The following is an 18,464-nucleotide window of genomic DNA, read 5'->3' on the forward strand; positions in this document are numbered from 1 at the left end:
TTCCACCCCACTCCCCCAACTCTTTTTTTTTTTTTTTAATTTATTTATTTTTTTTTTAAGATTTTATTTATTTATTTGACAGAGAGAGATCACAAGTAGACGGAGAGGCAGGCAGAGAGAGAGAGAGAGAGAGAGAGGGAAGCAGGCTCCCTGCTGAGCAGAGAGCCCGATGCGGGACTCGATCCCAGGACCCCGAGATCATGACCTGAGCCGAAGGCAGCGGCTTAACCCACTGAGCCACCCAGGCGCCCTTTTTTTTAAATTTAAATTCAAGTTAGTTAACATATAGTGTATTATTAGTTTCAGGGGTAGATTTTAGTGATTCATCAGTTGCATACAACACCCAGTGCTCATGACATCAAGTGGCCTCCTTAATGCCCCTCACCCAGTTAACCCCCCGACACTTCCCTTACCCTCCTTTCTTTCCCCCCTCAGCTGTGTGGTTGTGGAGAATAAAGACTTCCTCAGGTTATCTCAGAAAAGGCAGCTTTAGTTTATAGCTACAAGTGGCCTGAACTTGACCTGAGTAACTCTCCCTGGCTCAATTTCATGGGCTACATCTCTTCTTTCCCATAATACCTACACATCACCATTCTTTTCCCTCCTTACTCACACTTCTGCTCCCTCAGTTTCAAACTCACTCATGCCTTCTCTATCCTCCCTCTCAAACTCAAGACATTTTAGCTTAAGCTCCTGTGCATAACTACACATTCTTTCGATGTTTTCAAGCTCACGTGTGTAAGAGAAGAGCTCTACTTGGTCGTAGTTTTGTGCCAGTCATGGCATATTCACTGGAGACAATATAGGTCTGCTGCCCTTGGTCCAGGTGCCCCCCGAGACGATCAGCTGGGAGTCGTGGACTGGGTCACCTGGTGCAGAGGGTACTTTTGTGTTCTTTCTAAGGTGGCTGAGAGTTTGCCATACTTTGAATAAACTTGTACTTTCTTTTGAAACTTCTACATATTTGCAGTATTCTTCAGGGGCTTTACCCCTAAGACCCTAATCTACTATGAAGTGTGATGTAGCCATGAAACAAGTAGGCTGAAGAGACACCTGCTTGAATAGGATAAGATTTGAATCTTATCTTGGTCACTGGCTCCCTGTGTGACCTTGAATAAATTATTTAACTTGAGCTCAATGGGAAACATTATTTTAAGAGGGAAATGATATTTTAAATGACTTCTTTTTATTACTCTATTTATGTCAAGCTCTAGGGTGATTCATGTGCCTATGCAACCATAAAATGTCTAGGAATGACATTTAGTGATTGTGATGTCACCACACTGCTGAGGTTTGAGTAGTGACTTCTTCCATCCATTGTCAACATCATTTTATGGATTCTCAACTCTCCTTGGATGCAATCTTTGATCTAGAACTAGAAAGTCATTATATCGTGAACTCAAATGAGAGCCTCAAGTTGAATATATATATATATTTTTTGTATTCCAGTTTAGTAACAGATATGAAGGGGAAACTGGTGAGCACAAGTTAGGTAATAGGTCTCTTAATTTTCCTAGATCATATTGCATTTAGAGACTTTTCTAAAATTCTAGATGCTATATGTTTCAGAGGCACATTGACAAACTAAAATGTATTCAGAGGAGAGTGAGTGTTGAGGGTTCTGGAAATAATCATGTATGAAGAATATTTGTTGGAACTGGAGCTGTCCTGCTAAAAAAATAAAATAGGCTTTTGGGAGATGAGAACTATTCTAGAATACTGAGATTGGCTGAGTATTCAGGGTTGACTTTGGGATGGGAGTATCATTAGCTTCCCCATAATCTCCCCTACAATCTCCCTTTTCCTTGGATGTTGTAGTGGAAATGAAAGGTTTTTATTTTATTATATGTATAAATGTCAAGTAAGTTTGAGTGTTATCTTGCAATATCTCCTGATTCTAGCTACTTCCTGTGACAATATTCGCTTCCATGGCAGAGCAATCCCTCCCACCTCAAGCTTTCAGAAATAGTTTTATTTGCCTAATGAGGTTCATCCTTTCTGGATTCAGAATGAAGGTCAAAATGCCCTCTAAAATGACTCCATGCCAGAGAAACCCACAAATCTGCTCTCTTGTCATCTCCATTCCCTCAACATTCTTGGGCTTCTTGACTTGCTTCTTCTATCAGAGACCATGCCTCAGTCATCCAAGCTCCAAACCACAGTCACCTTTAACTCATCTTCTCCTTCATCCCTGAGATTTCATGAAGCTCCAAGTTCTGAGATGCAACCAGATTTTGTCCATCACACAGTGGCTTGGTCCAACCCAGGGACATTGACCGGAAACCCATGACAATGGTGTGTGCATTATTAGAGTCACCTCTTAAGTGCCAGTCAGAGCTTCTGCACATGGGAGTGGGGCTGGGGAAAAAGTGGGAAGCAACTCCTTCTTTCTGATTCTGCATCAGAATATCCAACCCTGTTATATATGAAATCTTCATTCTGCAAAGGGTCTGGAAGATGTTTAAGGGAAGTCAAAATCATAAAGCCATGAGGGTGTCTCACAGTTTGAGTATAGGTCCTAAGAGGCAGCAAATCATCCCTAGAGTCCTTCCTAGCCTGAGAGATGTGACTGTGTGTCTTGTGAAGCCATGACATGGAGAAAAACTACAGATCTGACAGGAAATTCCTGTAGATGGGAATTCAGCATGGGGCAGAACATCTTGTTTTGCTGTTCTCAGCCTCCGGGGTCTTCAGGGCTCAGGGCTCAAAGGTTGAGGTTAAGAAATGCAGAGGAATGTTATGACATGCGTCTGCAGGTCATTTCTTCAGATCAAGGTTTAAACAATCAGTTTCTAACATCTATATTGTGAAAAATTTTCCTAGACGAATCCTGTGGGTTGAGAGAGTATCCAGAGGTCAACATTTACTTCATTCCTCTCTTTAAAGGCTGAGCTACAGTGCATTTAAAACAGTAGGGATCTGGCCTCAGGGACATCTGGCCTCAAGGTCTCTTCCCTCCCCATTACAGATGGTCTATCTTGAGCATCCCAGCCAAGAAGTCTTCTCAAGGGACCTGGTGAACTTGGAGACAGCCTTTAGACCTCTTTACAGGCCTGCAAAGAGTTCCCAGCCCGTAGGAAGCCTGGCAGGAAACTCTGGGAGCTGGGGACACATGTGACCCCCTGTTCTCTCAGCTTGTGTTTCTAGGACGTAAGGTCAAAGTTGTGGAGTCTGGGGAAATCTGGGTAATGTTATGAAACACAAGCTGTAGCCTGTCCTCCTCATCCTGCCTTAGATTATCCGCTTCTGATAACTGTGTTGTGGGAATCTCTCCCAAACCAATGTGGGGAATCTTCAGGAAAGCTCTTTCACTCAACCTCACTCCAGTGTGGACAGTGTGCTTTTCAGGGATTGTCTGGAAGAGCCGGTGAACTCCAAGGACCCCTTGGCTCTGGGGAGTCTTTTTGGAGCAGAGGCTAGTCACATCTGAAGGTTTAGAAGATCCTTTAGGGAATATTCAGTTGGTCACATCGTCTTGGAGGTCTTTCCCATAGCTTCTGGACACAGGACTAGTTCTTCACTGGTGGGAAATTCTTAGTGGGACTAGAAATGAAGTTTTGCCTCTGTTATGCTGCTGGAGTCTTCTTTCTATCCAAGATTATAGGCTCTGGCTTTTATGAGATTTTTTTGCTTCCTTGTTTGGCTTTTTGGGTTTTGTTTTTGTTTTTTGCCATTTCTACTATTTAATTAGAAATTCTTTTTAAACATTTATTAATAGTGTTATTTAATTTCTAATGGAGACAGATACTATTGGTGCCTCCTTCATATTTCTATGGATGCTAGTCCAACTTTTTTTAGCAGCTTTATTGAAATATAATTGACATTTTACCAACTGTGTATATTCGATGTATCCAGTTTTATGGATTTCAACATAAACACACATCTATGAAACCATCACCACAATCAAGATAAAAAGCATTTCTATCACCTTCAATTTTTTTTTTTCTGTAAGGGCTCTGGTGGAGGAGAACTTTTATAGCAACAACAACAACAACACTACTACTTATTGTGTACTTGCCTGCGTCCAGTGAGTGTTATATCTATTATTCGTCTCATTTTCCTGATAACAAAAACTGAGACTTAGGCAGGGCAAGAGATCTTTCTAGAGCCACACTGCCACAAAATAACAAAGGGAAGATGACTTGGGTTCAGATCATCTTCTCTTTAATAATTACTCTATGTAAAATTGTCCTGTTCTCCTGACCCTGCCTTTGATACTGAGCTATGAATACTCCAACTATGACGAATTCTCCTACACAAGCTCCTGAACATTTTAAGAGGGAGAAGAGTATAATTTTTTCTTAAGTAACTCTTTTATATCCTTCACCTCATAATCTGTTGAAGAAAAGGGAAGAAAGAAAGAAGAAAGAAAAAATTACAAGGAAGAAAGAAAGAAAAGAAAGGAGAGAAAGAGGAAGAAAGAAAGAAAAGAAAGAAGGAAAGAAAAGGAAAGAAAGGGAGGGAGGGAGTCAACACCATACTACTAATATTTTGAGACTTTTTTTGGCGTATTTACCTAAGACATAAGGTTTGAAGCATAAAGACTCAAGTAGAAATGTCAAAACTCGAAACTGTACTTGAAACTCAAGTAGTTTCTCTAACCTGGCTGAGCATGTATAGCTTGTTTAGAAATTCCAGTGGGGGTGAAGGTCGATAGCTTATAGGACTAAGGTTGGAACATGTGTGTGAAATAGAAAGAAAATGAGGTCTTGGAATTTGGAATTCTGCAAGCTGGTCTCATCTGGCTCGGGACTGTGGGAAGTTGAAGGTGCTGAAAACACAAGCGTCGTTCTGGAATGCAGGCAGAGTCCAGAGCTGGAGGGTACATCAGTCTTGGAGTCTCTGCCTAGGATCTTCTCGGTCTGACAGTTCTGATCAAGTCACCTAGGCAAAACCAGTGGATACCGATCATGCTTCCGTCAGTGACAGATAGAAAATTTGAAAGAGTACAGTTAGAAGGAGAAGAGGACAGAACATCTTAACCTACTTGATGATAAGTCTTTAGTATCTAGTCCTTTAGCAATTGTCATTAACAGTATGGTGTGGGGCAGTGGAGGGATAGGAACTAGGAGGACTGGCTGTTTTTTTCTTACATATTTTCCTCAATGTCTCTTCTTTTACATCCTGGTGTAGATCTTTTTAGACAGACAATTTTGGCATCTGATTATCTTCTATGATTTGTGTTAAGAAGAGTCAGTTTCTTAAATTTTCTGCAAATAGAAATTCAATTACACCTAAAAAAAACAATTTTTTTTAAAGATTTTTATTTATTTATTTGACAGAGAGAGAGATCACAAGTAGGCAGAGAGGCAGTCAGAGAGAGAGAGGAGGAAGCAGGCTCCCCGCTGAGCAGAGAGCCCGATTCGGGCCTCGATCCCAGGACCCTGGGACCATGACCTGAGCCGAAGGCAGAGGCTTTAACCCACTGAGCCACCCAGGCGCCCTAAAAAAACAATTTTTGAGAGGTCCTTTGTTTCTACCACCATGATAGAAAGTTGTGCATGATTCTAAGAAAGCATACAACTTTATTTTGACTTCTGAAAGTATATTAAGGATGCAAAAAATAGAAACATAGAACAAATAATAAGGGAAGATGTTATAGGTCTCAAAATTGTAAAGAATGATTGTGTTGGAGATAAGAGACATCTATTCCTCAGGATATTCCATTTCATGGTCCCATGGTGCATGGATTTCAAACTGTAGGTCTCAACTTTTAGTGGGTTGCAAAATTTAATTAAGTTGATTACATCCACCATTTTAAAAATGCAGCAGAAAATATCAAAGTGTCAGCTCAGAAGGTTGAGTATTACTTCATGGACTCCCCCCCCCCCCCAGTTATAAACATACAAATACATGCACAAGTGTATGTCATGGGTTTCTCTATAAAATGTATTTCTTCACATAGATTTAACCAAACAAGGTTCAAATGTGCTCCATGAGCCAAAGTAATCCCCAAACTATATCTTTGTTGCTACCATTTATTAAATGCCTAAAAATTTCCAGGGCCACTAATAATGACGCTTAAAAAAACTTTTTAGGAAATTACAATAACAACATGCCCAGTGCGTGAATCAGCCAGACCTCATAACAGCTAGCATTTCTTGAGGGCTGCTCATGCATTGGACGTTGTGCTGAATATTTTTCACACATTATCTAATCTACTTCTTGTCATAATGTTCTGAGGAGGCTACTATTATTCTTATTTTTCAGATGATAAGCTGAGCTTTCAAAAGGTAGAGTAACTTGTCCCTGGTCACTCAGCTAGAACTCAATCCCACGCCTATCTGGGCTCCAGAGACAAAGCCTGTCATGACCATACTACATTATTTTCCAAGAACAAATCCCTCATGGAAAGCTTTGTGATTTGCAAAACTTCCTTTTGCTGTCTCTTTTGAAAGGTTCTTCAGTTAGCGCTAGGATCATTCAACCCCTTTTGATGGTTACAGAAAGCCGATAAGGGGTGTTTCTATGGTTGTGGGTTTGTAGGGTGAGGTGCTGTTGGGGGAAGTTGATTCCTGCTCTGACTGAACAGAACCTGTTTCCTCCTCCCACAGACTCTGTCCTGACAAGGACCACAGTCTCAGATTCTGAGGTAAGCCTGCCTAGCCCCTCTGAATGAATGAAAGTTAAGCTATATTGCTAAACTGCTCTCCCTCAGGAAGGAAACATGGAGACTCTAGGATCAAGATCTGGGTGTGGAGGGGTTGGTGCCAAGGGATGTGAAGTTGGGCAGAGTGTTGAGAGGGAGGCTGAAGAGTGGAGACACTTTTATCCCCACTGAGTCGGATAAAGATGATGAGACCTGTGGGCGAGCAAGATGAAGAAGGACTCTCTTCCTTCTCCTCTTTGGAATCTTCAGGAACATCCTCAGCCTCATGCATTGTAGGACTGAGTCTCAGTATTCTGAATATACAAAGAAACAAGTTAATACAGTGTGAAAACTGATCTCCTCACCATAAGACAGTCAATACATATTCTCTCCCTTCCTCCTTCTCCCACTTTCCTTCCCTCCTCCCTCCCTTACTCCCTCCTTTCTCTCTCCCTCCCAGCCTTCTTCCTTCTTTCCCCGTCCTCCCTCTCTCCACCTCCCTCCTCTTTCTCTCACCTACTCACAATACATTGTGTATCTATTTATGGAAACATTCCCTTTACATAGATATATAATATATGACAAAACATACCAAAGTCTGAACAGTTTTTAGCTCTTCTTAGTAGGATTGCCAATCATTTTTATTTTTTATTGTTTTTTTTCATATTTTCTAAACTTTGTATAAGGAATACGTATAAGATTCATCTCCAGAAGAAGTGAAATCAAATAGCTCTTTATCAGTCATTTTCCTCTTAGAGTTTTAGAGGGAGAAGGAGGGGAGAAAGACTCATGAGGACAGGGAGTATTTGAGAGCTAACTGGGGGGTGTTAGCTGGGAAACAGGGGCTCCAAAATCTTCCCATAGTCCATTGTCACTGAGGGATGATTGGTTAAGGGCATTAGAAAAGCATAAGTATAGCATTGCATTTCCTTCCCAAAATCCCTCCAGGGAAAGGACAGGGAGTGGGAGTGCAAGTGGTGGGGTGATGAGGCAGTTTCCCACGTTCTGTGTTCAGAAGGAGAGAAGAGGTTGCTTTAAATATTAGAAGGTGGGGAAATGGATATTGAACGCGAGCTGTTTCTGCACTTTTGCTTTACCTTATTTTAAAATACTATCATCATACATATGTGTGCCCCTCACCCCACCGCCTGTGCTGATTTCAGAGGGTCTGATTCTCTAAATCTCAAACTGACCTTTTATAGAGGGCTTGTTTCATGTACGGGATTGTGTTTTTGGTTTGCAGGGGTTACTTTTGAGGAAGGGTGAAGATGTTAAATGCAGAGAAATGAGGAGTAAAGGAGAGGACAGAAAGAGGGTCTGGGGTCCTTCATCCAGTTCAAGGAACATTTAGAAGTGCTCACTCGAGACAAGCTGCTGTTCAGGGTGACTGCAAATCAAAGAAGGCGGACACCCTACCTGCCAGGAGCACAGCCCACCACAGCGGGTAGCACCCCAGCAACACATTAGAACCACCTGGGGCCTTTTGAAAAACACTGATATCAGAGCCGTACCCCAGGCCCCAGGCCCCAGAGATTCTGGGGTAGAGTTTGAGTGTCTGTATTCTTTTAGTAAGTTTTTATTTTTAATTCGAATATAGTTAACAGAAAGTGTGATATTTGTTTCAGTGGACAATATAGTGATTCAACACTTCCATACAACACCCAGTGCTCATCGCAAGTGCTCTCCTTCATCCCCATCATCTGTTTCCCTCGTTTCTTCCATCCCCCCATCCACCTTCCCTCTGTTTATTTTCCCATCAGTTTATTTTCTGTAGTTAAAAGTCTGTTTCTTGATTTCTCTCTCTCTCTCTCTCATTTCCCTTTGCTTATTTATTTTGTTTCTTAAATTCCACATGTAGGTGAAATCATAGGGTTTTATCTTTCTGACTGACCAGTATTTTTTTTTTAAGGAGTTTATTTGACAGAGAAAGAAAGAGAGGAGCACACAAGGAAGGGGAGGGGGAGAGGGAGAAGGAGACTCCCTGCTGAGCAGGGAGTCCTATGTGGGGCTTGATCCCAGGACCCTGGGTTCATGACCTGAGCTGAAGGCAGACGCTTAACAACTAAGCCACCCAGGGACCTCTGACTGACCAGTATTTTTAAGAATCATTCGAAGTGACTGTAGTATGCAGCAAAGATTGAGAACAACAGTCTAAAAGCAAATGGAGAGCTAGCAGGTGGTTGTGGCTCCATGTGCTGTGGGCTGGGAGAGGCACGTGTGAGTCCTGCTTGGTCAGGACCAAGGTGGAGGACATCGGTTTGGGCTTGGGATGAGAAGCCTCATGAAACAGTCACAGAAGAAGGAAGACTTAAGCTAAATCTGGGAGGACTAGGAGTTGACCAAATCAGACAAAGGGGGTTGGGAGCAAAAAACTCAGCCAGGGCCAAGGCCAGGAGGCCCACATTGCCACTGTACACCCTAGAGCTGTGTCAGGAGGGACAGGCAGGGTATGAATTCACTAGGGTTGCTGTAACAAAACACCGTGGATTGGGTGGCTTCAACAAACAGAGATTTATTTTTTCATGTGCAATGAGCACGCAGCACAGAGCATGAAGAGGTGGTGACTTGTCCTTCTAGTGCTGCAGGCCTAAGTTGGGGCAATACAAGAAAGCCTTTCTACAGACACAGGGAGCCTTGCTAAGACTTGGGGGACAACTGATATGCAAGCTGGGAATGGGAAAGGGAGATTGGATCAAAAGAAACTCAGGGGTGTAACTGGGAGGCTGGTAATGTGTTTAGCAGAAACAGAGATGTCCATCTTTCATGGGTGAGAGAGAGTTCAGGGTCAGGTTTGGTGGGAGTGAGGGGTAGAGGACCTCCAACAGAGACCTTCAGCAGACCTGCCGAGACCCAGAACTGCAGCTGGAGACAAGCTGGGGCCGGTGATCTGGAGAGGAGGCCTGCCATGGAGCGGAGTTGAAACTCTGAGCTGTTCCTGGCTCAAAGGCAATAGCAACATCAACAAAAAGGGGCAGCAGGGAGCTCCTCCATCTCCCTCCTTGTGTGCTAATCGTCTCCTGTCCCCCCACCACATCCCCACCCAGAGCACAGGAGCTAGGTCTGGAGGACAAAGTTAAATGGTGTCTTGGCTTCTTCTCTAGGGCCAGCTAGGATGGCTGTGACCATTAAGGCACTGGCTCTCTCAAAGGCTGCCACGGCCTGTGGAAAGTGTTGGAAACCAGCATCTCAGGGCTGGCAGGTGGGTTGTCCTGGGAGGACTGGAAATTTGAACAGCCATCAAATGCATAGCCATGTAGTTTCCCCTAACAGATATTTCAACATTCTGCTGGGCCTCTCAGAGGAGAAAAATACGGCCTCCAGAGGTACTGGAGATTTCCATGGGTACAGAATGACTCTGAGCCTTCCTTCCTTAGGGGGTCCCTCTAAAAGTTGGTTTTCCAACGCTCCCTTCCTTTCCATAAGCAGATCCAGCTAAAGCCTGTGCTCTGCAGTTTGGGCCACTAGGCCAGGAAAATTCCTTGGAAGATACGTGGAAACTGTACTGGATTAACGGTTAGGAGACCTGAGTGCTCAGTTTCTTTCTTTCTTTTTTTTAAAGATTTTTTTTTTTTTTTTCACTTGAGAGGGGGAAGGAGGGGCAGAGAGCGAGAGAGTCTTGAGCAGACTCCGGGCTGAGCACAGAGTCTGATGTGGGGCTGATCCTGAGATCAGTTGATCACAACCTGCGATCGTGACCCTGAGATCATGACTTGAGCTGAAACCAAGAGTCGGATGCTTAATTGGCTGTGCTCCCCAGGGCCCCCATGGTGCTCAGGTTCTAAGACACTCAGCAAACCACTTTGTAGACTCAGGGTCTGTTTCTTCATCTCCAGAATGAGAGAGGTAGGCTAGAAGATCTCAAGGCTCCTTAAAGCTCCAAAGTTCCATACTTTGTATGTCCTCACAGGAGCTCAGACCCAGGATCTACCTGAAATGGACAGGTCAGTCTGAAACGGGTGGATTTGTGAGAATGGACAGGTGCATGGATTCTCTTCATGCTGTTTTGCCTTCTTTGGCCCCACAGGTGGTTTCCTTCCCTATTGTCCTCTGTCCCCTGATGTTTACCCAGAGAACTATAATCAACAAAAATTGCTAAATGCAAACAAGTTTTGGCTAGGTTGACTGCTGGGCAATTAAACCAAACAGTTACTCTAAGAATATATTTGTCCTTTTTCAGCCACGGGGGCACAGAGACAAACCTCTCCCATGGCAGTGGGCCCCATTTGCCAACTCACACAGGTAACAAGCAGGCTCTTTCCTTGGTCGTGGAAGTTTTCCTGCAGTGGCATGAAAGGAAGGCATTGTCAGTTTTATTATTATTTTTGAATGAAAATGTTTTGAACCATTTGTTTGATGACTCTTCCTCTAGAACTGGGTGGAGTGGTGACTAAGTTCAGGGAGAGCCTTACAGGGCAAGTCAGGCCTCCTGGTGGTTACAGGAGGACTTTTTTTCTTGAACAGCTAATACCTTACTTGACCAGTTCCAGGTGACCAAGGGACAGTCATTCCATGATCAACTGCTTAAATTTTGGTTCTTGAGATATGAACATGAAATCAGAGAATAAGAGACCCATGTTTCCTAGGGGGAAGGAAAACACTGTTGCTTCTTCATATGTAGACATACGCATTTGGTGTCTTAAGGAAGATACTGGGTAAGCATTAACCTCTGGTTTTCCACATGGTCTCCTACCAAATACTTCAGATTTCCCCATTTTATAATGAGAGGGCTGTCTCAAATGTTGCTAGAGACTGGTGCTGGGCTGAGTTAGGATGTTTTGGGACACATGTACTTCCAAAGACCAGAAATAATACTATATTTTAAAAATCCTAAATTCTGCTTCTCCTATTTGTTTTTTTTTTCTTTCTTTTTTTGTTTTTCTTTCTTTAGCGGAAGGGAGGGATTTTATTTTATTTTATTTTCTGTAATACTGCAACAAAAACCAAGCTATCAAAGAGATTAGGCACAGTTTTGAACCCATGGACAATATATCTTAAATGGGTATAAAGTCCTAGGAGGACCATGGGGAAATGATGTTTCTAAATTTGAGGTTAGAAAGAAATTGGTGAAATCATAGTGCCCGTCTCCCTCTCCTCCTGCCCCACACACTTTGTTCCTCAGTTTTAAGAAGTAAGAACTATTGTTCCGTATAGTTTTAAGAAGCTGTGCTCGGTGGAGGGACTGCAAGCCAGGCTGATTCTGGAACTCCCTTTGGAAGGACATTTCAAGCATCTTTCCTACTCATTTTCTTTCTTTCTCCATCCTGCCTCCTTTTCTTTAATTAGAGTTGCATATGCTCCAAAAAGTAACAACTGTTTGAGAAGCAAGATCTAATCATTCATCAGACTTATTTTCTAAGTTAAATAGCACCAATTTCTTAATCTTTGCTTCAAATCTTCAAAAATATTTTTAGACGTCTGATGAATTGTCGGTTTATTGCTAATTCCTAGAACTTTCTCATTTCACAACGTCTCTCAAATTGTGAAGATTCCTCTCTGATCAGCTCCCGCATAACCGAGAGCAGAAATAGACATTTGTCTAAAAGCCCCGAGTGACCCCCCACCCTCCCAGAGAGTTCTTTTTTGGCAGCTTCAACTTAGGAGCAGCAGTCCTGACGACAGCAAGCCGTATCCAGCAACGAAGGGGAGAGAAGAGCTGTGGAGAGCAAACAAGAGACCAGCCAAATGCATCAGGCTGGGGCCGGTTCTAAAAAGATCAAGTAGCCCTGTACATCTTCTCGGCTCCTAGGTTGTCAATGGGTTTTAAATATCTTGGAATCAATAATTGATTTTCATCCTAATGACTGTGCGTCATTTCGAAAAGATGCTGCTCACAGAGGGTATAAGCAGTATAATCCATTTCAAGACTTGGAGAAGTGTGTTTCTTACTCCAGAATGCTTTCCAACCAAGTTTATTCAAGCAGATTTAGTCTTGGCATGAAAAGAGGTCAAGTAGCTAGCAATTTTGCTGATACATCTTGTCAGAAAAATGTCAGCCAAGAGATTTTTCTGTTAGTGATGCAAAAAAGATAGGGAAAGTGGCAGAAAAAAAGAGGCGGGGCAAGTCTCCTCAGGTAATTAGAAATAGGTAGAGGACTGGTCGAACGAGGTAAGGGACAGGAAGGATGTACCTGGCTCTGGGTTTTTATTCTGCTCATTTATTTTGAACACTCAATTTGAAAATGACAGCAAGCTCCAGGTTAAAAAAGGCACCACAAGTCCTCTGAACGTGTCAATTAGTGTAGAGTGGGAGAAAGTAAAATTGGGGTTCACCTCAATAGTCCCTCCCCACATAGACAGTAGCTTCCTGGCTTTTAACATAAGCCACCTAGTCTAGTGGAATGTGCATCAGGCTTCCAAGGACAGAGGGGGAAAATTCCAGAAAAGCCACTAGTTTGAAACTATATCTATATGTAGCCACGCACTCAGTTTTGATGACAAGTCCGTCTTTCTTTATCAAGATTGCTTTTTGTTTGGCTCTTTATCAAATATGGAGCTTAGGTCATGTCCCCCCTTGAGGTCATAAACTTGAAATAATCTAAGCCCTGCAGAGTTCTGCAAATATTCTCAATTAATTATTTAACAGTCATGTAACAAATATTTATTGAGTGCCAACTATGTTTCAGCCAGGTTCTAGACCTGAAAGACATTGGCCAAAATGCCCACCCTAACAGAGATCACCTTTCTGGAGGATACACATAATTTCTCTAGGTGTTGTATGTTTTTGTTTGTGTGTTTTGAACCAAAATGAAATCAAAGAGAGTGAAATGTGAAGCAAAAACAAAAAATACTGATGAAGAGAAAGGGTCCAGCTGCACCGAGGGCTGTAGGGGCAAACTCTTCCCAGATCTGGCTATGCAGCAGGATTGGGAGGGGAGCTGCTAGAAATACAGTGTGAGTTCTTATCCCAGCCTCCTCTGAATTAATACTCCAGGTGCAAGGTCCAGGAATCCATGTTCTCAAAAGCTCCCTAAGTGACTCTGATATCGCCAGGCCAGAATGGTGCCCAAATTTGTGTTTGGAAATCACTAAGCTGGTTGTTCTCCTAATGTTTGTATCTGTCAGCATTCTAGCAGGAAACAAAAAACACATCCAGCTGGATAAATAATGTACAAATATGTGGTCAGGCTATTGGGAAACCCCAAATGATGGCATGGAGCCCTGAAGCTGGTCAAGGGGGCAACAATTAACATCTCCAACTGGGAAGAAGTGGGAGGAACAGGGAGGCAAAAACCTGGAGGCAGCGAGGACTGGGTGGAGATGGTCTCTGGACAGGAGCTGTGACCTTCAGTTGCTAAAAGCATTCAGCTGGTTTGAGCCAAGTCCAAGGGCCAGAAGTCCACTGAGGTCGGCCACAGAGGCCAGCCTCCAGAGTGCAAAGAAGGATGGAAAAAAAGGTGGACAGTGGACCTGGATGGGCAAATGAAGGTATTCAGCTCAAGGCTTTTTTCAACTATAGGAATATATGAAAATAGAATACCCAAATTAATCTACACCCATATATTCCCCATACTTCATGACAAAATTGTTTTCATGAACGATCTAATTTTAACCCATTACTAACTTTACGTGGTACCCCAGAGACAATAAAATGGTAGGTCTTTGCTCTTCCTCTTGTTTTTGTTGTTGTTGTTGTTGTTTTTTGAGAGCAGTTAATATTTATTGAGTAATCATTATTTTTCATGTATTACGATCTTTTTAATTTATAAAATGGGACATTGAAATAGGATTATTTTACAGAAAAGGAAAGTAGTGCATAGAGAAGTTCAAAAATTTACCTTGGGTCACCCAGTGTATAGGCATAAAGCCATGATTCAAGGTCAGATTTGTCTTCTAACCATGACAATGCTGTTAACTTGTATGTTAATTTATTAAGCCTCTCCAGGAAAACATAAACCCAGTCTCTCTCAGTGATTTGGAAGGCTATGTTCCAGGCCTTTTTCAAGAATAAGAAGCCACAATTTCTTGCATTTTTTAATATGGTCTCATATTCATTCAGTACGTACCAGTTTTTTTGTTTGTTAAATATTACATATCTCCACGTTCATGCTCAGGAAGCAATTTGGGCCTGTGGATTAACAGTTTATTACTTTATGCATTCGTGGCTCAAGGCTTAAGCACCAGGCTGATACATTTTCTCTCTGCTCTGTGGGTACTTCTGTGTTTGGAACACAATTAGGCTGACCAACTGTTTCCATGTGTCCTGACCGAGGGGTTTCCTAGGACATGGAATTTTCAGTGTGAAAACTGGGACAGTCCCAGAAAAACCAGCATGGTTGGTAAAGGCCAGTGTTCTGTTTGTTTGCTTGTTTTTAAGATGGCTTCAGTTTTGTCATTGAGAGCCTCATAATAAATTCTAAAAACATTAAAACAATTTTAAAGTCTAATTTTCTTCACATTTTCCCTCTATTTAGGCCCTGGTTAGGTCAATCCCTACAGTATTCTAAGTCTAGTTTCTGGTCCTTATTTGAGACAGATGTCACATGATAGGATAGGGACAGAGAACTCAAAGAAGGTTCAGCCCAGACAAGTTATCTTGATGGCCAAAGTTGGGATGGCAAGTGATGAAGGGTGCAGGTCATCCTTAATACAACCCAGATCCCCATCTCCTGCAATGTCAGTCCTAGACATGTGGTACTTGGCTCGAAATGCAGAGCTTATTACACGATGCTGTCATTGTGTGTTTATTGCTTGTCTCCCTTGGTAGACGAAGATCATTGAGACAAAGACCCAACTGTCTCTTGTCCCATGGCAGAAGCCCAGTGACTTGTTGGGTAATATCCAGGACACAAGGGAGGTACATTTACTCAAGATTCATTCCTGTACTTTCTCTACTCAACATGGAACTTGACTTTGGTATCATCTTTGAAATATATAAGGCGCTTGAGGTGGGGAGAGGGGAGCAATGTGCCTCATGTTATAGGAGAATTTTCTGCTAAGTAAATTTCCAATCTTATTCCCCAAAGGTTTGTGTGTCCTGGGGACTCTGCCAGCTTCCCCAACTCCACAAGAGTCAGGGTACAAAAATGAAAACAGCCCCAGGGCTCTAGATTAGCTGGCTTTCTGACTTTCACATGGCCTTCACCCTTCCTTGTTGTTTAGGGGAATACCAGACTAAAGAGAAGAAGTTTCTTCTTGAGGGGGCAATGATTGGGTTCAAGTAAGTGACTGAAGCTTCTGTAGGAAAACTTGCAGGAATCCATCCATCCCGTGCGGTCTTACTAAAGGTAGATAGAAGGATGACGAAGAAAGCACCGAGACTTACCAAGCCCTTATTTTGTGTTAGGTACAGTGCTGGTGTTTTATATGTCCAAGTACATTTATTGCATACCAAACTATTATGAGATTAGTTCTCATTTCTACTTACAAGAAAGACTGAGATGTGGTTTATATAACTTATCCAAAGTCAGATAGCTAGCAAGAGGCAGAGGTAGGATCTGAAGCCACGTCTGTTAAACTCCAAAACCTCCATCTTTGTTTGCTAACACATGGTCGTGAAGCATCACGACCATCATGACAGCATCAGCTGTCTCTTGGTGGCTCTGAAAAATCTCTGGATTTTCTGGAAGAAACCACCAGGTTTCTTCCAATTTCTGATGTCACCCAGATAGGACATGTGACCAAGGAATGTTGACTATTTCCAGAGAAAGCCTACTAGAGGCACAAAACTAATAGTGGGGAGGTGAAGGAACCTCTCTAAAAGAAAGACCTGAAGAGTGGCAAAAACCACAGCTTTGGGACTTCCTCATATTATCAGGGGGAAGAGAGCCCATTTATAAGTGCTAATGAAGCTGAGGTTCAATTTCACCAGTATTAATTATCCACAGAGAATTAACAGCTGCTGAGGATCCCCCCACCCGGTATGGCCAAGAGTTGGCATTCCGTGTGCCCAGCCTTGGTGTTTTGAGTTTTGAGTTTAGTCTTTTGAAGGTCAGTGCCCTCTGGAGGTTGAAGTCAGAGAAGCAAATGCAAGAGAGAAAAGGGACCAAGAGTTTCCTGCCTCTGCTCCTTCTGTAAATCCCTGCCTTGAAGTACCTTAGAACTAAGGTTGGGGGACTTCGTAGGAATGTTTTCTTCTAGTGTGACCTGAGTGTGAAATACTGTGGAACCACTGGGCTAGTTCCTCAAATCTGGGCCCCAGGTGCTGTTTTGTTTCCCATGCTGGATCTTCCCATGCGCTCTATCCTATTTGCCTGTCTCCAGCTAATGAGGCCTCAGGAATAACCCTCCCCCATGGCAAATTCCCAGTGAAAAAGCAGTACCACTACACATGGAAGACTCAGTGCCAGTGTCGGATGTTTTCTTTGTTAAGAGACAAGAAGGTGGGGGGCGCCTGGGTGGCTCAGTCGGTTAAGTATCTGCCTTCCACTCGGGTAATGATTTCAGGGTCCTGGGATTGAGCCCTGCGTTGGGTTCCTTGCTCAGCAAGGAGCCTGCTTCTCCTTCTCTAGCTCCCTCTGTTTGTGCTTGCTCAATCTCTCTATCAAATAAATAAATAAATAAAAATCTTAAGAAAGAAAGAGAGAAAGGAAGGAAGGAAGGAGGGAGGGAGAGAGGGAAGGGAAGGAAGGGAGAAAAGAAGGAAGGAAGAAAGAAAGAGAAAGAGAAGAAAAAAAAGAAGGTCTGGAGAGCAGATATAGATTAGTTCTATGACTCCGTTCCTGCCTGGCAGTCCCAAGGCAGTGGTGGCAGGGGCTGGAGAGAAACCAACTTACCATGTGTGGCCACCTACTGAGTGCCAGGCCCTACTTTAACTCACTGATTTCCTTACGCAAAGGAGTGCTATCCCTTGGTTCTTTTAAAACCCTTGGTTGAATTTATTTCTAAGTGACCAATTTGTCCCTTAAATAGGATGGCCCTTAGTAGGAAGAGGTGAGAGCATAGAGCAAGGAAATGAGTGATAGCACAATCCCAGGGGGGTGAGGCTGACAAATCTTGTGCCTGTGGTTTGGGCGGAGGGGCTTGAGAGGGATTCCCAGTCTCTAAGCCTCCTGCTTTTTCTTCCCAGCAAGAGTGATTCAGGAAGGCCAGACTTACCATCGGGTTTAGGATGCCTTTGCTACTAATCTGGTCCTGACTCGAAGACCCATTTGGATAGCTGGGCTCTGATTGTGCTCCTCAGTCTCAGATCCGTGCCTTTTGCCTGTGGTTGAGACCTTGATGTGGCAACTAAAGCAGACAATTGATGTCCTCACTCATGTCCCCCCAACCCGTGCCATTTCTGAGTTCACTGGTTCAACTTGCAATCACCAGCACCTGTGTCCACTTGCCTGCTGGCTTCCTCCAGAGGAAGGAACTCATTCTGGCCGTGTGCAGAGCAAGCCAGAAGTGCCGGGTGCTTGATGTCTCCCTCCCTGGTAGTCTTCAACCCATAACTGTAGGAAATCCAATACCTCGACAGAATGTAAACACAACGTGAAACCCAGCGTATCTCTAAGGTCATGCTCAGCGACGATGCTTAGAAGGTTTGCTCCCTGAGAATGCCCATGAGTGTCCTCAAGGCAAAGACTGAGCCTTTACTAGTACTGCAAATCCAATGTCAATTTCTAATAACAGTTCTCTGAAAATCGCTGCTGTGGTGTTCAGCAAAATGGCCTAGCAGTCATTGGAATCTGGTTTCAGTGGGTTTAACAGACTGTAGTTTTTTCCCTGCAATCCTGGTCACTCAGAATAGGTTTTGTGTTCGTTATCTCTTGTCATGTAACAAATTACCCCAAATCTAGTGGCTTAGAACGATAATCATTTATTGTCTTTCACAGTTAGTGTGGGTTGGGAACTCAGGAGTGGCTCCTCTGGGTGGTGATCAGGGTCTCTCATTAGGTTTTCCTCAGGCGTTGTCCAGGGCTGCAGTCACTGGAAGGCTTGATTGGGGTTGAAG

General features: G+C 43.1%; 1 protein-coding gene across 2 annotated transcripts in view; it reads left to right on the plus strand.

Moving 5' to 3' along the window:
- The first annotated feature begins 1,438 nt into the window (after positions 1–1,438).
- ADGRF1 (adhesion G protein-coupled receptor F1) overlaps positions 1,439–18,464 on the plus strand; it is a 109,302-nt gene continuing 92,276 nt past the window's right edge. Inside the window, exons 1-2 of one of the 2 annotated variants that reach the window (XM_047735080.1) lie at positions 1,439–1,477; positions 6,555–6,592. The gene's annotated coding sequence lies outside the window, so the exon portion shown is untranslated. Of the gene's footprint in view, positions 1,478–6,554; positions 6,593–10,422; positions 10,531–18,464 lie in introns of those variants that run through there. The other variant, XM_047735078.1, reaches the window with a different exon arrangement.

This window comes from Lutra lutra, chromosome 6 (assembly GCF_902655055.1).
Source record: "Lutra lutra chromosome 6, mLutLut1.2, whole genome shotgun sequence".
In the NCBI taxonomy this organism is placed as follows: domain Eukaryota; kingdom Metazoa; phylum Chordata; class Mammalia; order Carnivora; family Mustelidae; genus Lutra; species Lutra lutra.